The sequence below is a fragment of the Chroicocephalus ridibundus genome, chromosome Z (assembly GCF_963924245.1).
Source record: "Chroicocephalus ridibundus chromosome Z, bChrRid1.1, whole genome shotgun sequence".
Taxonomy (NCBI): Eukaryota; Metazoa; Chordata; class Aves; order Charadriiformes; family Laridae; genus Chroicocephalus; species Chroicocephalus ridibundus.
Window position 1 is genome coordinate 22,529,423 of NC_086316.1, and position 18,693 is coordinate 22,548,115.

The 18,693-nt window shown below is 39.1% G+C and overlaps 1 long non-coding RNA gene across 3 annotated transcripts in view; it reads left to right on the forward strand.

The window, feature by feature from the left end:
* The window catches only part of LOC134508957 (uncharacterized), a 42,806-nt gene that overhangs the window by 14,576 nt on the left and 9,537 nt on the right, over positions 1 to 18,693 (forward strand). For all 3 annotated transcript variants that reach the window (XR_010069194.1, XR_010069192.1, XR_010069193.1), the window contains 3 exons: positions 11,067 to 11,817; positions 16,153 to 16,369; positions 16,818 to 16,874. This is a non-coding gene — a long non-coding RNA (uncharacterized LOC134508957). The remainder of the gene's footprint in view (positions 1 to 11,066; positions 11,818 to 16,152; positions 16,370 to 16,817; positions 16,875 to 18,693) is intronic.

Sequence of the window (18,693 nt, forward strand, 5' to 3'; positions counted from 1 at the left end):
CTTAAGCATTAAAATAGATTGTTATGTGGCAAGGCCATAGCACTAAAATTAAATAAAGCATTTCATTTACTGAGGCAGAGTAGCAAGTCACTTTATCAAAACATTTCAAACCCATTAATTCTGTTTGTTTTTTTTCTCTCTGCATATACACTTTTAAGATTATGTTTGTAAGTACTAAGAGGATGCCTAGCAGCCCTGATAATCTCACTGACGTTCCACCAAGGCCCTATTGGAAATAAATAAAACAAAGGAAAATGGCAGCTGAATATGAGCAAACTTTGCATTAAAATACAGCATACCTTTATTTCGGCTGTTATGAGGGTGTGAGTCATGTGGCAGCAGTACCCCTGCTAAGATGGGCAAAGCAGGCAAAGGGAGAGACTCCTACAGCAAACCATTCAGGGAACTAAATCCTGAAAAAGCTTTTTTGCTCTGATTTTAGAAGAAGGCTATTCACATGATTGAGTTAGCTGGATAATCAGAGCAATCAGATTTTAAAGGGAAACATAAATAGCTTTTTATCAAAAGTGATAGTTTCATCAAGGATGATACACAGCAAGGTTTCTCCCCTTTTGTACAGTGTATTTTTCTTCTCCCTTTTCCTGCTACCCTTTGTGCATATAATAGCAATAGCTTCAGTTTTATACGTGCTATATGCAACTGCAGACTTATTTACTTAAAAAAAAAAAGAGTGCAAATAGGGTCCTTGAGTCACTTTTTAACTGACAGCTGGTCAATATTTTTCATATAATATTTTTCTTCACCTTCCCACAAGGAAACTTATGCCTAACATTTGTTTGTCATGGAGAGAAAAAAGAAGTTTCAGATTTTAGGGTTTTATTCCTTTCCCATTGCACCCTATCTATCTCCATCAGTAAACTGGATTTGGGAAGCAGTTTTAGCTGAGAATATTGATTTCAATTACATGAAGAAGGAAGATACAGAAGGATTATTGAAAGAGAAAGAGGAAAAGAGGAAGAGTGTTGAGAAATGCTGATCTTACCAAAAGAGAAGCACCGCCGTAGTGGAGATATTCAGTTAATGGAAGATAAGCCAAATGCTCTTTGTATATTAATTTCTCCTTTGAATTCTGTCTTTCATCTGACAGGAGTAGCATTAGCAATCTACACAAAAATAATCGTGCTTATCTTGTAACCTTGTAAATGTAAGAAAAATAAAGGAGAAATGAAGAAATTGAACTTCAACATTTGCAGCTGGACTATTTATATCTAATCTATAAATATATAGGACATTGTTTTGTACTCCCTTTGTTTTATTGTACTCCCTCACATGGCTAAGCCAAAGACAAAAAAAGGATCTATTTTAGATGTAGTTACAGCTTTCACAGCACTCAGTATTGTGAAAAAGACAGCTTTCTACTTCAAAACTGCTTCCCATAATATTTGTACTTTGCAGACGAGTTACAAAAGCTTTGATTTTAATTTGGGGGAGAGGAAAATTACTGAGGCATCAGAGAACTGGATAATCCTTCTAGATCTATTCTGCAGAAACTGATTTGAGAGCTGGATGACACAGTATGGTTTTTTATCCCATAGTATGTATAACCATACCTTATGTTCATTTGCTTAATTCATTGGTCTGCTTCCTGATAAGTGTTTTGCAAAGAACCTAATCTTTCTGTATCTCTTAAACCTTTTTTTTTTTTTCCCCCGGAAATGGCTTTAAAATTTGACTGTCTTATTTCTTGATAGAAATACTTGCCACTTTAAAAAGGCGTGAGCTTCAGAAGGTGCTGAGAATCTAGTCTCAAGTATCAGGCCTTGTAAATGCCTGAGGTTTGGCACAAAGGCAGTGGTTCCAACGTCATTGCAGGCTTGTGAGAACCTAGTCCTGTGTTTTCTAAAGTATGTAAGCCAAATTCCTCACCTCAAAATCAAATATTCAGTAGGATCAAATGCCTATGACAGTAAGTGAAAAGATATTAATTTAAATAGCTGCTGGATCAAGCCTCTACCCTTTCTGTATCTGTCACATTTAGCACACTACATTGTGAAGCTGGCTGCTGGTGTCCCAGTGCTGAGCATTGCAAAAACCTAACTTTCAGGTAGTGGAACACAGCCGTAAGCACCTAGGCTCCCTGGGCAGAAGAAAGACGGGTTTCTAAACAGGATCCACAAGAGCTATCTGATAGTTAAACACAAGTGCAAAAAATGTACTTTATATGTGGCCTGTTCCCCGGGTTAGTAAGCTCAGAGGTGAGCACCTCTCCACTTCGAATTCAGAGCCTGAAACCTCCCCCTAACACACATCAGTATAAAAGCAAGCCAGAAACAGGAACAGCATCTTCTCTCCTACATCATAGTCTTGGGATTAGAAACTCATCTCCTACCTTTTGGAAACTGTCCTGGACTAATATTTTACTGTATGTATCTCTCTCCTGTCACAGTGTTGAATAAAGTCTTTGAGGAAGAAAAAGAAGAGAAAAGGAGAGCCTGACTACAGGCTCCAGCATTCAGTGAGGCAGGGATTCCTGATGTCCGAGGCTCTCATACTTGTCCTATATAAATATGGACCATTACCTCCATCTCCGCTTCTAGCTGTGTTTTGAAGAAAGCAATGTGTGTGGTTAGATTTCATGAAGATTTTTTTGCATATGTGCTGTACGAAAGCTTACTAGACCACTGCCTCAGAGAGAATGATGGAGTAACATCTAATTTCTGCATCCAAATGAGATTATGTGTTAACTGTTCAGCAAATACAAGACAACACTTCCTGGCACAGGAAACCTTTAGAGGCAGAAGCTAAAATGATTGTGGATTAAGGCCTGTGGGTAAGCGCTGAACAGACTCCTGAAGACCTCACAGATGAAAGTTAGTCTTTGTGAATACTTACATTTTGCTGGTTGCTTTCAGGTGGACAAGGAGAAGAGAGGGTATGAAAAGCCCCCTCATCTTGTGTATCTATGTATTGACACAGCAGCAAAGCACAGCTGCAGTTTTGAGCTCCCTTATGTCACCATTTCTTGGCATGCCTGCATTGCTCCAGTGATTCAGAGTCTGCCTGCGTTTCCCATGTGACTAGTCCCCAGTAAGAAAGAAAAGGCAAAATGTCCATGGTTCATTTGAGGTCTCTTATTTGTGATTCATTAGCAAAACCTTTAGGGTTTTGTAAAAATGTGTTTATTGAGCTCAAGTGAGATGGCTAACAGCAACAATGATTCTCCTTTTGCTATTGTAATATCCTCAGCGTTGAATTTTAAGTATTTATGTGTATTTGACAGTATTAATCCTTCTGGTTTTTTTTCCCTCATGACAGTTGTAGATCTGTTAATGCAACAGATACAAATTGAATAAGCAAAATTGTCAAGAGCACATTACCTTGAGCTAGGAAGCACAAATTGCTTGTCCAGCCAGCTCAGGTACGTCTCACCGCCTTATTCCCTGCACTTACAGTCTCGAGGTGATCAGTAGAAGGAAGGAAGCCCAAGTCTGTCTGAGCCCACTAGTGTAAAAATGCCCTAAGTCTCACTGCTCTCCAAGGTTTTTGTGTTAATCAAGCGTCCTCTTCCAGTCACTTGTGATTCACGGTCTGGAATTGCCTTTCTGAGGTAGAAGCCTCTCTCCTTTTGGGGAAAAAAAAAACATCTTGGAACATTTTATTTCCAGAACTTGGATTCAGTGTCTCCTCTGCTTAAAGTAATTCTCAGGGAGAGCCCAGGTCACCCTGCTCCAGGCTGTGCCTGGGGACAGATGGCACCCTCAGGCTTTCCTCCTGAGGATAGGCCTCAATTTGTAAAGAAAGCAAAATTCACTGGACCAGAATGAGTTAAGATTTCCTTGTTTTTACTTTTGTAAGCAACTACAGCAAATGCATTTAAAAATTTCAGTAAATGAAGGATACCGGCTTGAATGCACAGACTAGCAATTGCTGAAATTGACTATACATACGCCATATACTATCAGCTGTAGAAATCACTTTTTTCCTGTTGGTAAAAGAAGTGAACCCTGCTATCATTGCCAAACTGATAAAGTATGTTTCCTGTTTCCTTTTCTGTATAGGTTTCGTGACTTCTGCTGTATAGTTACACGGTTGCCACTACCACAGGCAGATATGTGTAACTATAAACATGTGGAAGCCAAAGAAAATGTTTACTTAATAAAGCTTTATAAACAGAAAGAAGTATGTAAAGAGTTGGAGCATGAGCTGAGTATTTTATTTATGCAGTTCTTTGCAAGAAACACTGGCAATGCAGGTTAATAGAGCTGCCTAACGAGGGCTAGAAATACAGGCATTTACAACGCATGTAAGAAAGTAGTGTGGCTGTTGTTACAGCAGACTTCCATGTCAGTGAAGTGGTTTAGCAACAGAAATTTTGCTAGACATTAAGAGAGACACTGATGAGGGGAAATGTCTCTTCTTCGGTATATGTTTTTGGCTGAGCAAGGGTAACTGTTATCTTTCTGTTTATATCTTCTGCATTTTCTGGCTCGCCCTAGACAAGCTCAAAGGGAAGAATCGCGTTTATTCAGCATTATGCTTTCCTGTGCTTCCTTACCCTGTGATTTCTCAGCACTCCTCTCTGCGCCAAGTCTCTTAGAGAAACTCTGGCCCCAGCACACAAGCCAGAAGCGTGCTCTGTGTGCCCTGACCACGGACCTTCACCTGGCACTCACACAGAAATACTCCTTTCTTCTCAGCCGTGTTCCCCCTCGATGCACGAAAACAAAGTGTTTTTACACCATGCTGTAAGAGTATTGTAATCTCTCTTTTCCCTTTAGCTACATGAGCACAGACAGGCATCTTTCTGTATGCGGGCCAGTCCTACCCCGCCTTCCAGTAACATCGTGGTTTACAGCCTGTAAGATGCGAAAACAGCGCAGTGACATTGCTCATGTCTCACAACTTGGGTGGCTTGTTCCAAGTGCAGCACACTGCCTTAGCACATCAGAAAGCAGAGCCTGGCTACACCAGCGTGCGGGCACTTCGCTCCCTCTTCTCCGTCTACAGTAAACTTACTGGAATAACAAAGTTGTTGAAGGTCAGGAAGCCACTTTCCAGCCTGAAAAGATCCTGTTTCTTTTTTCATCACTGTTTGCGCATAATTAGGTATGTTAGCGAGAATGCTATGGTTGAAATCCTGCCTGTCATACCTATGTGATTAATCACATTATGAGCTAAACCTTGAGAAGGGCTAAGCACTTGAAAGCATAATTCATTAGATCTTGATATAATCAGTATTCATAGTTCTCATTGATTTTAAGCTGTTGAGTTCCGTACCTTTCATGAATAAGGCTGGATTTGACCCTAAATATTTGCCTCCAAAAATAAAACCAGTTGTAAACAGATTAAACTCAGTATCAACCAAGCTGTAGACCCCAAGATAGATAAATATTTAAAAACGTGATTTGTAATTGTCATCTACCATTCCCCTAAACCATTGTAAAGTGATAAAAATGAAACACTTTTGTACCACAGTTACTTTTTGGCATCCTTCTTGAGTGAAAAGGAAACTAAAATGGTTTGGAATTTAATTTGATAACACAGTGAAAAGAATAAATATTTCCAAATAGACAAGCACAGGGCTCAACAACTGTCACTCCTTTGCCATTCAGCATAATCAGGCTGTGCCTGATTAGAAGCAAAAAGTCGAAACTTCTTTGCATAGCAAGCTCCCTTTGCAAGCAGGTAGCATCATACCAAACTTTCAGAACATCCCTCAGCTGCTGGGTGCATTTTTTACAATTAAAGATTTCATTTTTAAGAGGTAGCATTCTGTTTTTTCAGACCTCTGTGGCTCCTGCATTTATAGAGCACGGGTCTTATGTTTCATTCTTTATTACTCTGCCATCTTTCAGCCAGTCACCTATTCAGACATATAAGGCATTAAATGCAAGCACGCATGAAGGTAGGGAAATCTTCATATTATCAGTTGATAAATAAGTGACATAAGTATTAATGTAGTATGGAAATATTAACATAATGGACAGCCTTATGTGACAGCATGGTAGCCATCCTAGTAGGAAGATTCAAATCATTACACTTGAACTGCCCTTTAATTATATTCTGAAACATTTCTCAAGTAGGTGAACACTAAACCAGTATCTGATACAACATGTAGGTACCACACTTGATTCTTTTCTTCAAAAAAAACCAAACAACAAAGAACAACTGTTAGGCATCCAAATCAAGCTTGTCATAATACATCATACCGCAAGCCCTCATCCAGACCGGGCAACCCACTACACACTTCCCACCGTAAGGTTCTGGTGGATAGTCACATCTCCCACCACACAACTATAGAAGTGGTTTGGGGTTTACATTTAATAATGGGCCAGACTGAATATTCATGTCTACGCACACACTTTCCTTTCTTCGCCAGGCCTTTTAAACAAGATAACCCCAGGTGGCACTAGACGTGACAGGGATTTGACACCTGAAGCTTGCTCTGACACTGTTAGACTTGCATCATTTTCTGGAATGGATCTGATGTGGTCCTTGAGCGATTTTGCATTCACAAAACTGTAGGCTAAAGAGACTACCACAATGTTTTTACTCACAAACTTCTCTGCATCTTCTATGAAATTACCTCATTTAATACCAATTAAAGAACAGAAAAAGGTTCCCTCTTCACACAAGATTCCTGAAGACAATTCTTCAGTTTTAAGAATTTTGCAGTAGCTGCCAAATATTTTAGAAACCAACTAAAGGCCTGGGACAGGTTGTGTTTATTGTTAAAGGTGTTGTTTCATGCAGATAGTGCAGTCTTTTTGGAAGTGATAATTCACGAGTCTTCACACAAGGGCTCTTTTCTACCTAAGACCCCTGTAACTCAGTGAACAAAAGGTGCGTGGCATTCTCTAGTGCCCTTCTGAGAGATGTACTATATTAATTCAACTGAGAGAAAGACTGGAAAACAAACGGTGCCTCTAGTTCAAGTACAGAACATAGTGGAGATATTTCAGTGAGCAGGAGTTTCAGTCAGATGGATTTATGCAGTTCTTATTATATTGTGGTTTGACTAAGGCCATAGGTGGAAAAAGATTCAGGTCGAACTCTAACCCTAAATGTTTTTATTAGTACAATATCTCATGCTGTTCTTGCAAGTTGCATTCCTTGTGGCCACAGGTCAGACTAGGAGCACAGCAGCCCAGACCTGGCAATAGGAGCAAGAAAGGCATCACTCACTTTTGGGGTGAACTGCCCTGCTGTCTTCCCAGCAGTCAGACAAGTCAACAGCATAGCTCCAGGGTAACTGGCTGTGTAAGAGTGGTGAAAACACTAATATATTTGTTGAAAAATTAATAATAAGATGATGTTATTCCTCAAGTGATAAAGAAACATTTTCATTTAGGTGCGAGAAGAATCTGATACATTTTTGTATCTGGGAAAAGTGAAAGAAGGAGAAAAAGGCAGAATTATGCAACTTTTTAGAAAGAAACAGTATAAGGTTATCCACAATGAGTTTACTTATTTGACAGTACTTGTGTTGTTAATCACAAGTGCTTGAATGCTCACATCTGTAACCCAAATGTCTCCAGTACATGCGTTCACATCTACAGAATAAGGGATGAGAGCTTACAAATTGTTTTACAAATCAAGTCTCATGGTATTTTAATATTCCAGACAGAATCCAGAATGCCTTTCTCTTAAGATCCAAGTTATTGAGGAAGTTAGACAAACTTAACAGAGCATTTGGGCAACAAAAAACCATTGGAAACAAACAAACAAAAAAGCCAGCTTCTTAAGATTATTCCAGAATATCCACTAAGTAAAAACAAAGTGGCTTACTGTTTTGTTTGTTGTTTACAACAGGAAATAGCATAACAAATTCTACAATTCCCATTTACAGAAACATAACAATTGGTGGTTTTCCCCTGAAAGAGAGATACAAATTATGTTTCTCACTGAAAGAAGAAACCGGGGTTGACAAGTACATAAGAGAATACTCAGCTTTCAGAAATGGCATAACAACAGTTTCTGCCTCTGCCTACCTTCTATGTGCAATCCAGTCTTGCTCTCTAAGCCTCGTGGAAATACTGAGATAACTGTCATGTAGTTTTTATATGCATTTGTTTAATGTGTTTGTGCAATGGGAAACATGGAAATAAGGTGTTAATAAGGTGTTAGGCATCTCTACCTGTACTATGGAAGGACTGGATTAAAAAAAATAAATCATTGTTCTATAACTCTTACTTGATGAAAAACTGAATTTTGGTAGAGACAAAAGTCCAGCTTCCAAACTGCATATATTAAGTAGTACTAAGCTCTTGTAGTACTAAGCTCTTGTGCTGCCAGGATAGTAATCACAATAGGGCTGGATGGGCACAAACCATGGCTGAGGCTGGAGACAACCCTGACATCAATAGGAAGTTATCATATGCAGGTAAAGCGGGAAACAAAACCTGTTTATTCCCTCTATACTCCTTTCTCAGCATTTATTTACACCGACAACCATGAACAGAAACAGCTATTACATCTCTTTTCAACAGATCTTGAGGCACTTGTCTTTAAAACATGTCTCACAGCTCTCCCTTTCAGCCCGTTGTTTCTTGTGAATTGGCGCACAGGACTATATCACACCTCAGCTCTGCAAAGAGAGGGCTGGACACAAACTTGGGCCTGAGCCAAGGATGTGCAAGTGACTCCTGTAACTCCTTGGAGGCCACTTAGAACTGTATTGGTTTCAAAACTTCAGTGTCAAAGTCCTTGAAACTTGTTGGTGGCTTTGCAAGTAGAAAAGTGACAGCAGAGCAGGCGGGAAGTAAGGGAGTCCAGGGCAAGCTGACAAGTTAGTTGTATTGGCAGAGCATAAAGTGTACAACTACCAAGAACATAAGAAAGCAGAGACTCCACTAAGATTTTACTATGGGATCAATCCTTACTTAAGCATGAGATGTATTCCTGAATAACCTCTTTCCATTTCCCCAAATATTTTTTTTCACCAACAACCCAGTGCGTATCTTTGTTCCAGCTCTTTCCTGGAGCACATATAATAGAGTTTTATGTGATAAGTCTCTGTGGGATGGATTCATCAGGCTTATATAAAGCTAGCAGAGTGCCAAAGAACAATCTAGCCAGCACTGGCTTTCTATCAGAGAACACTGGGATGAAATGTCATCCAGTCAATTCCCTTAGCCAATTCCTTCTGGCATTCCTGACACCAGTTTGTCTAACCTAAAAGACACAAGTAAGGGAAAACACATTGCCCTCCAAGATAATCTCCCCAAAGGCTAAGAAAATCTTAGCAAGCTTTTTAGGTAGACAAAAGACAGTAGATGCAATATCTCTTACTTTAGGGAGGGTGTTGACTGTCTCTCATGACCTTTCCATTAAGTGTACTGCAGAAACACAGTCCAGGTGGGAGCTACCATGAAACAAATACAGAAGTGATTAGAAAAATCATAGTCAGAGTAGTTCGTAACGATCCACTGTGAAACTGTAAAAATATATCAAATAGACTTTCAAATTAATGATCCGAATCCTTGAGTAGACAGTGCACTTAATAAGTTTGTGTGTGTATGCAGTGGAAAAGATTGCACTCACTTTGGCAGATAGAGAGCATTTAAAATTATCTCCACAAGGAAATAATCTGTGCATAATATTATGCTTCTGTGGGAATAATCAACTACAGAAGTTCAACTTGAAGAACATCTATGCTGCAGCTTTGCGGGAAACTAGCTGGGGATGGAACAACTTACAGACCAAAGCGGCTTTACCAACTCCTAATTCCGCAATATGGCATCATCTGAGGTATTAGTAGGACTATCAGTAGTCAAGACTGACTAAGGAACCCACATGAGTAAAAGCCTTTCTAATGAGAATATCGTGCTCAAAGTACCACTGTTTAGAAACTATTACATTAGTGGAAAGCTTCTAGAGGAGACTAACAACAACTGGAAACATAAGGGGCAGAGTGAATGGGGGAGTCAGAGATGACAGTGATATTTATTTAGTCTAGAGGCTATACTGCAATGAGAAAATGAATAAATATTTCCCCATGTCTCCTGGATATAGGAGGAGAAGCAATAATCCTGAATTGCATATAGATTAGATGTCTTTGATTTTGTGGATGGTAAAGAGTGAGAATGGATTATCTAGGAAAGATTATAGCATGTCCTAGAAAAAACTTTTGTTAGGAAACTTTTGGGCAGAGTTCCTGAGGTTGGGAATGAACTAAATAATCTTAAAAGGTCCCTTCTAGCCATATTCTTTGTTCTATCTATAAGAGCCGAGCATTGAGCTCCTGCTCTCAGCTAGTTTTAGAAAAGCTCATGACATATTCTTGGCCCAAGGTATATAATAGCTCACCAGCTTAGATCATTACTTTCCTGCTGCGGACCTCATCTACACAGTGCATGCCATTCTTACCACAGTCAATATTGCTGTCTCTCACTGACCTCTCCAGCACCACCACGGAAAACCTGTGTTTCCTAACCTACCTTGTGTTTGTCTCCCTGACACATTACTGAAGGGACAGATTCCTTTTCCAAACCCATACTTGTTTGGCTTTTAATTAAGATGTATTTTAAAAAACTTCCAGTAATGATCCAGCCATAGCTTTTTTTCAGCAGCAGCTCTGCGGTGGAAACACAATTTATAAAGTTCCATCTACTGGGACACAAAAACAGATAGCTGTCCCTACACAACTTTTCAGGACTCTGGTGTTATGCCAGTGCCGTATGATGCAAACGTGAGCAACATTGTGTTCGCATGCCTGTTGGAGAACAATATGCAGTGCAGCACAATGCCATGTGTCAGCTTTTGTCTGCTGATGGCAATAATTGCTTGGGCCAAATGCATCAATGTTTCAGAACAATAGATTTCTTTTTATGCCGTTTCTAATTTAGAGTAACAAATGGTTTTTATTTATTTCAACTGTGGTTGGTTCTGGTAATAGTGTTGGACTGATACCCACAGAAAACAAAGCTGTGTGTTCACCCTTTCTTCTCTGTTATTGCTGCAGAAAAACAGCTTTAAGACGCAAATACTTTAAATATGGTGTAGGTAATCTATCTGATGAAAAAACACTTAAATTCTCCTCTCTTCCTGCTATCATCACAGAATGATCTTCAGTAGCACCTTTTTCTTTTTTTTTTCCTCCATAGGAAATTGCATAACATTGCTGAGAACAAGTTCTGATCCTAAATTAGAAGAACGATCCATACTTTGGCTGAGGGAATGGCAGTGTCCACTACTGGCAAACTTCTCTCAAATCTCAGGCTTGTCATCCTCTCTGATTTTCATAGCAATGCTAGATACAGAAATTTCTCCAGTTACTGCTGAATCTTCAAACTCCCTTCTTCAGAAAAGCATTAAAAAAGTAATGAAAAATAAATTCAGACATCTGAAATCAACCTTCAGCATGGAGATGCCGAGTAAGTCTGGATTAATAGATATCAGAGGACAGATCACCTCAAAAACCTGAACAGAACACAGTCATACACGTGCATCCCAAATTGTCTTAATTTACAAAAGAGGAATGAAACTTAACGGATCAGTAAATCAAGATAGTGGGATGATACTAATGGCACAACTGCCCCTTTATATCTCCAGCTCACTAGAAACTGCTGCTCCCCAAAGAAGACAACCTGGTTGAAGCAATCTGGCTACATATCTTCTCCATCCAGGACTGTGGTAAACCTTATATGTGAAAAGCATACACACCTAAGAATGAATAAAAATGTAGAAATAGTTTGGTTATCATGTGACATGCCAAAATCTGTCTCAGTTTGTGCCTGCAAAGCTCTAGTTTGTTTTCATTGCAGGTTTTCAAAGACCTGGTTACTCCAGAGGCACATCCGTCTCCAGGAGTCCTCTAAGACCACTGCATTATTCTGAGCAAGGCAAAGCCCACAGGTGAAGCAAGCAAGAAGCTGAAAGAAAAATACTTGTCTTTGAGGCCTCCATAGATTGAATTTCTGAAAGAGTTCTGTTCTGTCTTGCCACATTGCAGAATTTTCTCTGTAGAAGTTATCCCGACCATAACCATGGAAGGGGAAAAGAAAAAGACATGCGCTATGCAATCTCCCTTAGGTAGATTCTTCTGTACAAGCACAAAAGAAAAGACTAAAGCTCCTTGCAATCCACCAGACTTTCTTGACCTGCAAATCCAGTTTGCTAGGGTATTGCCTAGGTAACAGTTGTTTTAGAAATTTCCTAATGCAGATTAACACTCTGGGCAACCACTTATTCAGTAATTCCAAACCAAATCCTTAACATACACCAGTGTTCCAGACCTCTTGTGACTGTCCTGCAAGCTGCATAATCTATGAATGTGTTGGCACACAAAAGTGTGTGCTAATTAATAGATTCATTATCACAATGTGATACACATCATCAAATTTTTACATTGTCTTTGATCCAACAGTCACTGGCAATATTACAATGCACAGTAACTACTTTAAGTTATCATATTATTATCCTTCTATGCATGTTTAAAATTTGCATAGCTGCAAAACATTAATTTTGTTCACAGTTGGGGTTTCTGTACACTGATGTCTCACTTGAGCAGTGTAAAGCAAGAATTGAAATCTCTTTGCCAAAACTTTTCATTTATTTTCAACACCCCTGAGCGACATCTTAGCTGCCTTGAAAATACTTCCTCTTTGTAATAAGCAGGAGGCACTGGCTGCTTTTGGATCATAATGCCTCTCTTCCTTTTTTTTTTTTTTGGGGGGGGGACAAATTATCATTTCAGTCAGTAGATATTAATTAATTATTTGCATGCATCAGTCAGCAACCAAAGGAGAAATTAAAACGCCAATATGTCTTCATATCTTATGAATGAAATTCCATATAAAAATGATTAGGAGTTGCAGTTTTTCTGTCTGAGACCTAAGTGCTTGATCTTTTACTACTGTTGTGGGAAAAACACCTCCATCCATAGGCCCTCTCCACCCCAAAACTAGAAGGAACACCCAAGAAAACTGTGTGGTCATTTTCCCCATACAGAGAGTATCTGTTGTGCTCTTGCATTGGATCTATATGTTCTTTTAAGAAGACTGAGGCAGGCTGAGCTCCCTGGAGGGTGGGCAAAGGGGAGGGCTTTGCCTCAAGCCAAGTGCCATCTCAGGGGGCAGATGTTCCAGCAACAACAGCATCTGGCTGGCAAGAGAGCAGTGGACAGTGAGTCTTCTACAGATCCTTTTTACTTCTGTTCTGCCCTGATGTGTTGATTTATGTTTTCTTTATTTCAAAAGAGTTACATTTCTAGTTTTTTTCAATGAAAACCAGGATTTTCTGATTTTGAAAGTCTTTTGGTCTTCCATTGGGAGTTCACTGTAAGGAGGAGATCTGAGCAGATCCATCTCAGAGTTTGGACTGGCTTAGCCTCCTATCCAAAGGCCTATAAAGCACTATATCTTCATTGTTGGAAACAGTCAGATGATACTTCCCCATCACTTTACAATTTAATATAAAACATTAACACCACACAGTGTCATGGTCACCAAGCAATCTAAGCACAGCATATTGCAGGTACTTGAAACAGGGTCAGTGCATGCTGCAAAGTGAAGAGAGTAACAGCAATGAATAAATGACACATGTAGAAAAAGAAATTGGATGAGGAATAAAGTCAAGAGACAGGTTTTGATTTTTAGGGGCTATAGAAAAAGCATTTATTTAGGGACTCTGTTTTTGAGGGTTTTCCCTTTTATAGTTTCTAAAACAGGATATTGCATCAAACACAAATACCAATACCTGAATCTTATGAGCAAGGAGCTACTTACATATCGTACATATTTTTGTTCCAAATTGGTTCTGACAAACAATTGCACCTTATTCAAACAAGTGTAAAGAATGGAGAAAGAAACATAAGGGGAAAGATAATACCGTGACAAAAAAAAAAACCAAACCAAAAATACCTCTCTCTACCAACAGGACAATGGAAGTGTTAATTTCAGTAGCTGTAGTTACGTCAAAAGCATGAGATAAATGTTTTTATTTTTATTAGAACAAGAATAAGACTTATGAAAATAACCTAGTCATACTTTTACTTTAAAGAAAGAGTGGGAAATCTTATATGGCAGCATTTTGAGCCTTAGGTTCAAAACTTTAGTTTTGAAAGAATTAATACGTGTTACATTTCATACAACAGATGTTCAGCAGAGCTAGCAGGAAATCACCCTATTGTACTGACATTTACAAATTAGTGTCTGTCCCAAATCAGATCATGAAATGTTGATGTTTCCCACAGAGGGGAAAGTTCCCAAAAAACTTTCACAGGGAAAATACTCAAAATATGCAAATTATTAAGGACTACTAACACCTTCCTAGTCCAAGCAAAATAAATTGAAATTTTTGTTTGTTCATTTGATGTTACTGCATGTAGAAAGATAATGAAGCTTGTAGACCTCAAAATCATTTACCAATTTATCAAAATCAATATCAGAATAACAGGTGGGAAACAACATCTTTCAGCCTTTCCTCATATACTGCCATCAAGACAGGATGGGAACCAGGGACAGATGCTGACCGAAGCCATTGCTCCGGTGGTTTAAGATGTTATTGCCTGAAGTGAGAGTTCAGTTCCTAAACCAGATCCAGTGGGATGAATCATGCTCTTCCTGCTTCTCAGAGTGAGATCAGAATCTTGTTTAGCTTAATATAGTTTCCTTTGTCCTAAAGGTAATGACAAGCACTGGAAAGATCCTTTCCATCCCTTTGTTTTAAGTTCTGGCAAAGAGACAGTAGCAAACAATCCTTGGAAAATAGCTTTTTAATCCACTGCATTTCTGAAGTGAACCTCTAAGTGAGGCTTGATAGTCTAAATCATGAAAGCACAAACACCTAGAGGAACTTTTAGCGGCATAATAATGAAACATGCTGCAGACTAGCCCTTTTTCTTTCCCTTTTTCTCTCATGAGCTGTCTCCTGCTTCCCACGGACTGTTGTGAAGCCATGCACATGCACACAAGGTTCTGGGCTCCTTTTATCTTTGGTAACCTATCCAAAGCTTAACATGAATGCTGAAAGCAGTCTCATTAACAACAAATGTGACTTAATAGTCCAAAGTTTCCAGCACACAAACTCCTTTCTTTTGTGAACATGAAGCAGTGGATTTGAGCTAGCCAGAGGTCTGGACTTGAAAATTAATTGAAAAAGTAACAGCAGTCCTTGCCAACCTAAAGCTAATAAGCCGTACAGCCACCTTCTGTGCTTATTACACTCCCTCTCCTGAAGAGAAAGAGGATGTTTAATGTTTGCTAGGGACACTCGTCATTGAGCCGCACAGCTTGCATCCTATTACTTTGCTTTACTTTAAGCTAGTACTGCTAGCTCCGTTCTACTGCCTCGAGCCAGCATTACAAAAAGGGGGAACCATGGAGCCAAACCCACCTCCCAGCAGCCGCCCGCCCCCACTGTAGCAGAGAATGGGGACAAGGGGATTTAATCCCCCTTACTTATGGTGTTCAGGTGATGCAGCAGAACAGTGTACAAATATCCAGTTCCTATAGAGCACCGGCATGGAGAACGCCCCAGGTTTATGGAGAATACACTGTATACAAGGGAACCAAATCTCAAATCTGAATTTGACACCAGTGCTAAGATTTATTTATTTATTTTTACCCACTAAGTGTCAGATACAATTGAACTGGTCATGACTAAAAAGTCCTAACAGGACATGACAAAAACCAGAAAAAAGGGAGTGATACTACTGTGTACACATACTGCAGTGGCAGAGCAGCTGACTGTACGCAGACCCTGCAGATAAGGTATTTCTTGATATTCTTATAGATATCAAGGAAAGAGTCCAACCTGATTTGACATCTGACTTGATCTGATTAGAGACCGGGCCTGGGTTTGTTCAAAGTTGGCTTTAGGTTTGTTTAAAGTTGGCTTTAGATTTGTTTACAAATGTGGGGTTTTTGTGGAGTTGGGAAGTAGTCTGCATAGTGCATAGAGGTAGTTTGGTGGTGGTTTTTGTCAGGGTTGGGTTGATGGTTTGACTAGGTGATCTGAAAGGTCCGTTCTAATCTAGGCAATTCTATGATTCTATAAGAGCAAGAAGTGGGTCTGGAAGAGACCTGCACACCTCCTGCCAGGATAATAATATACAGGAGATGCATGTGTGAATTTTAGCAAAAAATACAGACGACTCTAGCCTATGCAAAATGGCCTGGTAGGTTTTGTGTTTATTTAAATTGTTCATTTTGCACAGGTTGTTTTCATTAACTAGACCTTTATTTCCAGGACGGTGAAGATGTGGTGCAGCACAAAGCCTGCCACAGCCTGCCAGGCAGCACATCAGCCACCATCAATACAAAGGTGCCTGAAGGCACCCTGTGGAAAGAAGCCTTTTTCCAAGAGAATTGCAAGACAACCTGCTGGATTTTTTGTTTGTCTTTGAATGCCACCAAACTTAAGTAGAAAAACAGATGAGAGGAAAAGACAGAGTCTAAATTTACAGGTAGTCCCTTGCAGCCACAGTAGGAGCTGAAAGAAATGCTAAAAGAGCACCGGGTGTCACGACTTGACAGAGAGGGAAAAAAGCCCACAGTTATGATAAATGTTCTCTATGCACATTGATAGCTATGAAGCCCTCCTTCATACTCATTTTATCTTTTCCTCAATTCAGAAAACTGTATGTGTCCCAAAGAACTACATATGTTTTCATATTTCCTACATTATCACCACAGTGGAACTCCTATCTTGGGCTAGGATAGTTTAGCGCAGCAGGAATACAAAATAATAATAATAATGCTTATATTCTTTACAGATCCTGTAGGATGCTAAGTTTAAGGATTGTCATGCAGTTAGTGTTACTATGGAAACTGATTTCTTGGTTAGTCACACATTCAATGTATTTATCTCACTCTGCACTTAAACATGAAAACTGTTCTGTGATTTTGTTCCAGGGCTACCTGAGTTGCATGGAAAGAAGTGTTCATTTTATTAGAAATGAATCCACTGCAGTAAGTAAAAATTTTTTTTTCTATAGTAACGCATTAAATTAAACTAGGCTACAGTATTTTCTGGTGAAAGTTGGATGCACTTGTAATTCCAACAGCCTTAAGGAGTGACAGAGCAATTACACTTCCAAAATTGTGACAGCCCCTGCAAGGCCAGAAACACTAGTGCCTAGACTGGTGCCTAACTAGCCTACCCTGTGGAAAAGTCCCAGTGGCTGTTATTTCTTATAGAAGGGACTGATTTTTTGTCTTCTTACTGACCAAGAACTCTCACCATTTCCTTTCCATAGTAAGATAAATTAAAAACCACTTCACAAATGACATCAGACAACAGCGATGAAAATTCCTTTAGGTCTAGGATGAAATTTATGCCAGAGCACATATACATTCGTCTGAAGACATTCTGGCATTTGCCTGCGACATGGGAAACAAAAGTTCCAGCACTCAATGGTAGGTGGTAGAGACTGCACTTGAACCTAAGTTAAATTTAAGTATTATAAGTTCTACTTTTTCTCGTAGGTTCTCCTCTCACATTATCTAGCCTATTGAGTTATGCCACACAACTGAGGTAGAAGCAGTAGGATATGACGACAAGGCTTTGATCTCTCTCCAGCCCGACAGCACTCTTGTGTGCAAAGTCAGTTTTTTCTCCAAAGAGCTGAGAGAATAAATTGTCACACACTTTTGGAGAACCAAAAAATTGCTCACTTAGACCACGGTTTTATTCTTCTTTTATAACAAATCATGTTAATACTTGTGGATCCAAGGCGAAGAATAAGCCAGGACTCAGGCAGCATTTTTATAATTTTTCCAATTCACTAAGAGATTGCCAATGTTCAATAATTTTGCAGAGATCATCCTTGTCCCCTCCACAAATATTTTCTCCTCACTCTCACAATTAGAATAAATAAATAAACAAACAAATAAAACATATATATATGTATCAATAATATATACAAAAATCAATATTTCAGACTCCCTGTATGAAAACCAAGAACAACAGTTATTATGCTTACACTTCACATACATCAGATTTTAGATGTATCCTAGAAGAAAACAATCATTCTGGAAATTTTATTCACTTTTTATTGTTTTGAAATTGTTATAAAACATAAGACCTGTAACATCCTCCGTATAAATTACCTTTTTTAACTACCCCTGCGAGTCTCAAATAATCATCTGAGGTACACCACAATACAAGATGTTAGTAAAGGGTGGGAATGTGGCCCTTGTGAGGTATACATGTGTAAGAAAAATGTGTTTGTTTTAACAGCATACTCTCTGAAAAGTGATAAATTGTTGTTACAGAAGAGTAAGACTCTTGTGTCTCATTAGGCTACATCAGAAGTGACAAAATACAAGGTTCTTAACAGAGCTAATGGCATAACAGCAGATCTTCCACAGACTACACCTGCTAGCTACTGGGAAACTGATAAGCAGATGATCTCTTGGGATCCAATTCAACAGTAAAACTACCAAACTAATGACAAGAAAACCCAAAAAAAGATTACTGAATACCCAAATGTTTGCTTATACACTGCAAAAGCAGATGGGTATAATTTAAACTGGTCCCTTGATGATTATTAACTGCAATATCCAGTATAATCTGGCCTGAAGATTGACATCTTGACAGAGGTTAGAGCAAAAAAAACTTAGCTTCCAGGGCTGAGAGCACTAAATCCTCCTCATTTCTGCATGCTCCTGCTTTCCTCTGTTTCTATTCTGTCCACGGGATATATAGTAGCTTTCAAGAACATTGATTATTACAATCTTTCATTTTAAAAATCCTAGAAAATAAACAAGTGAGATTTTTTGCCAGATA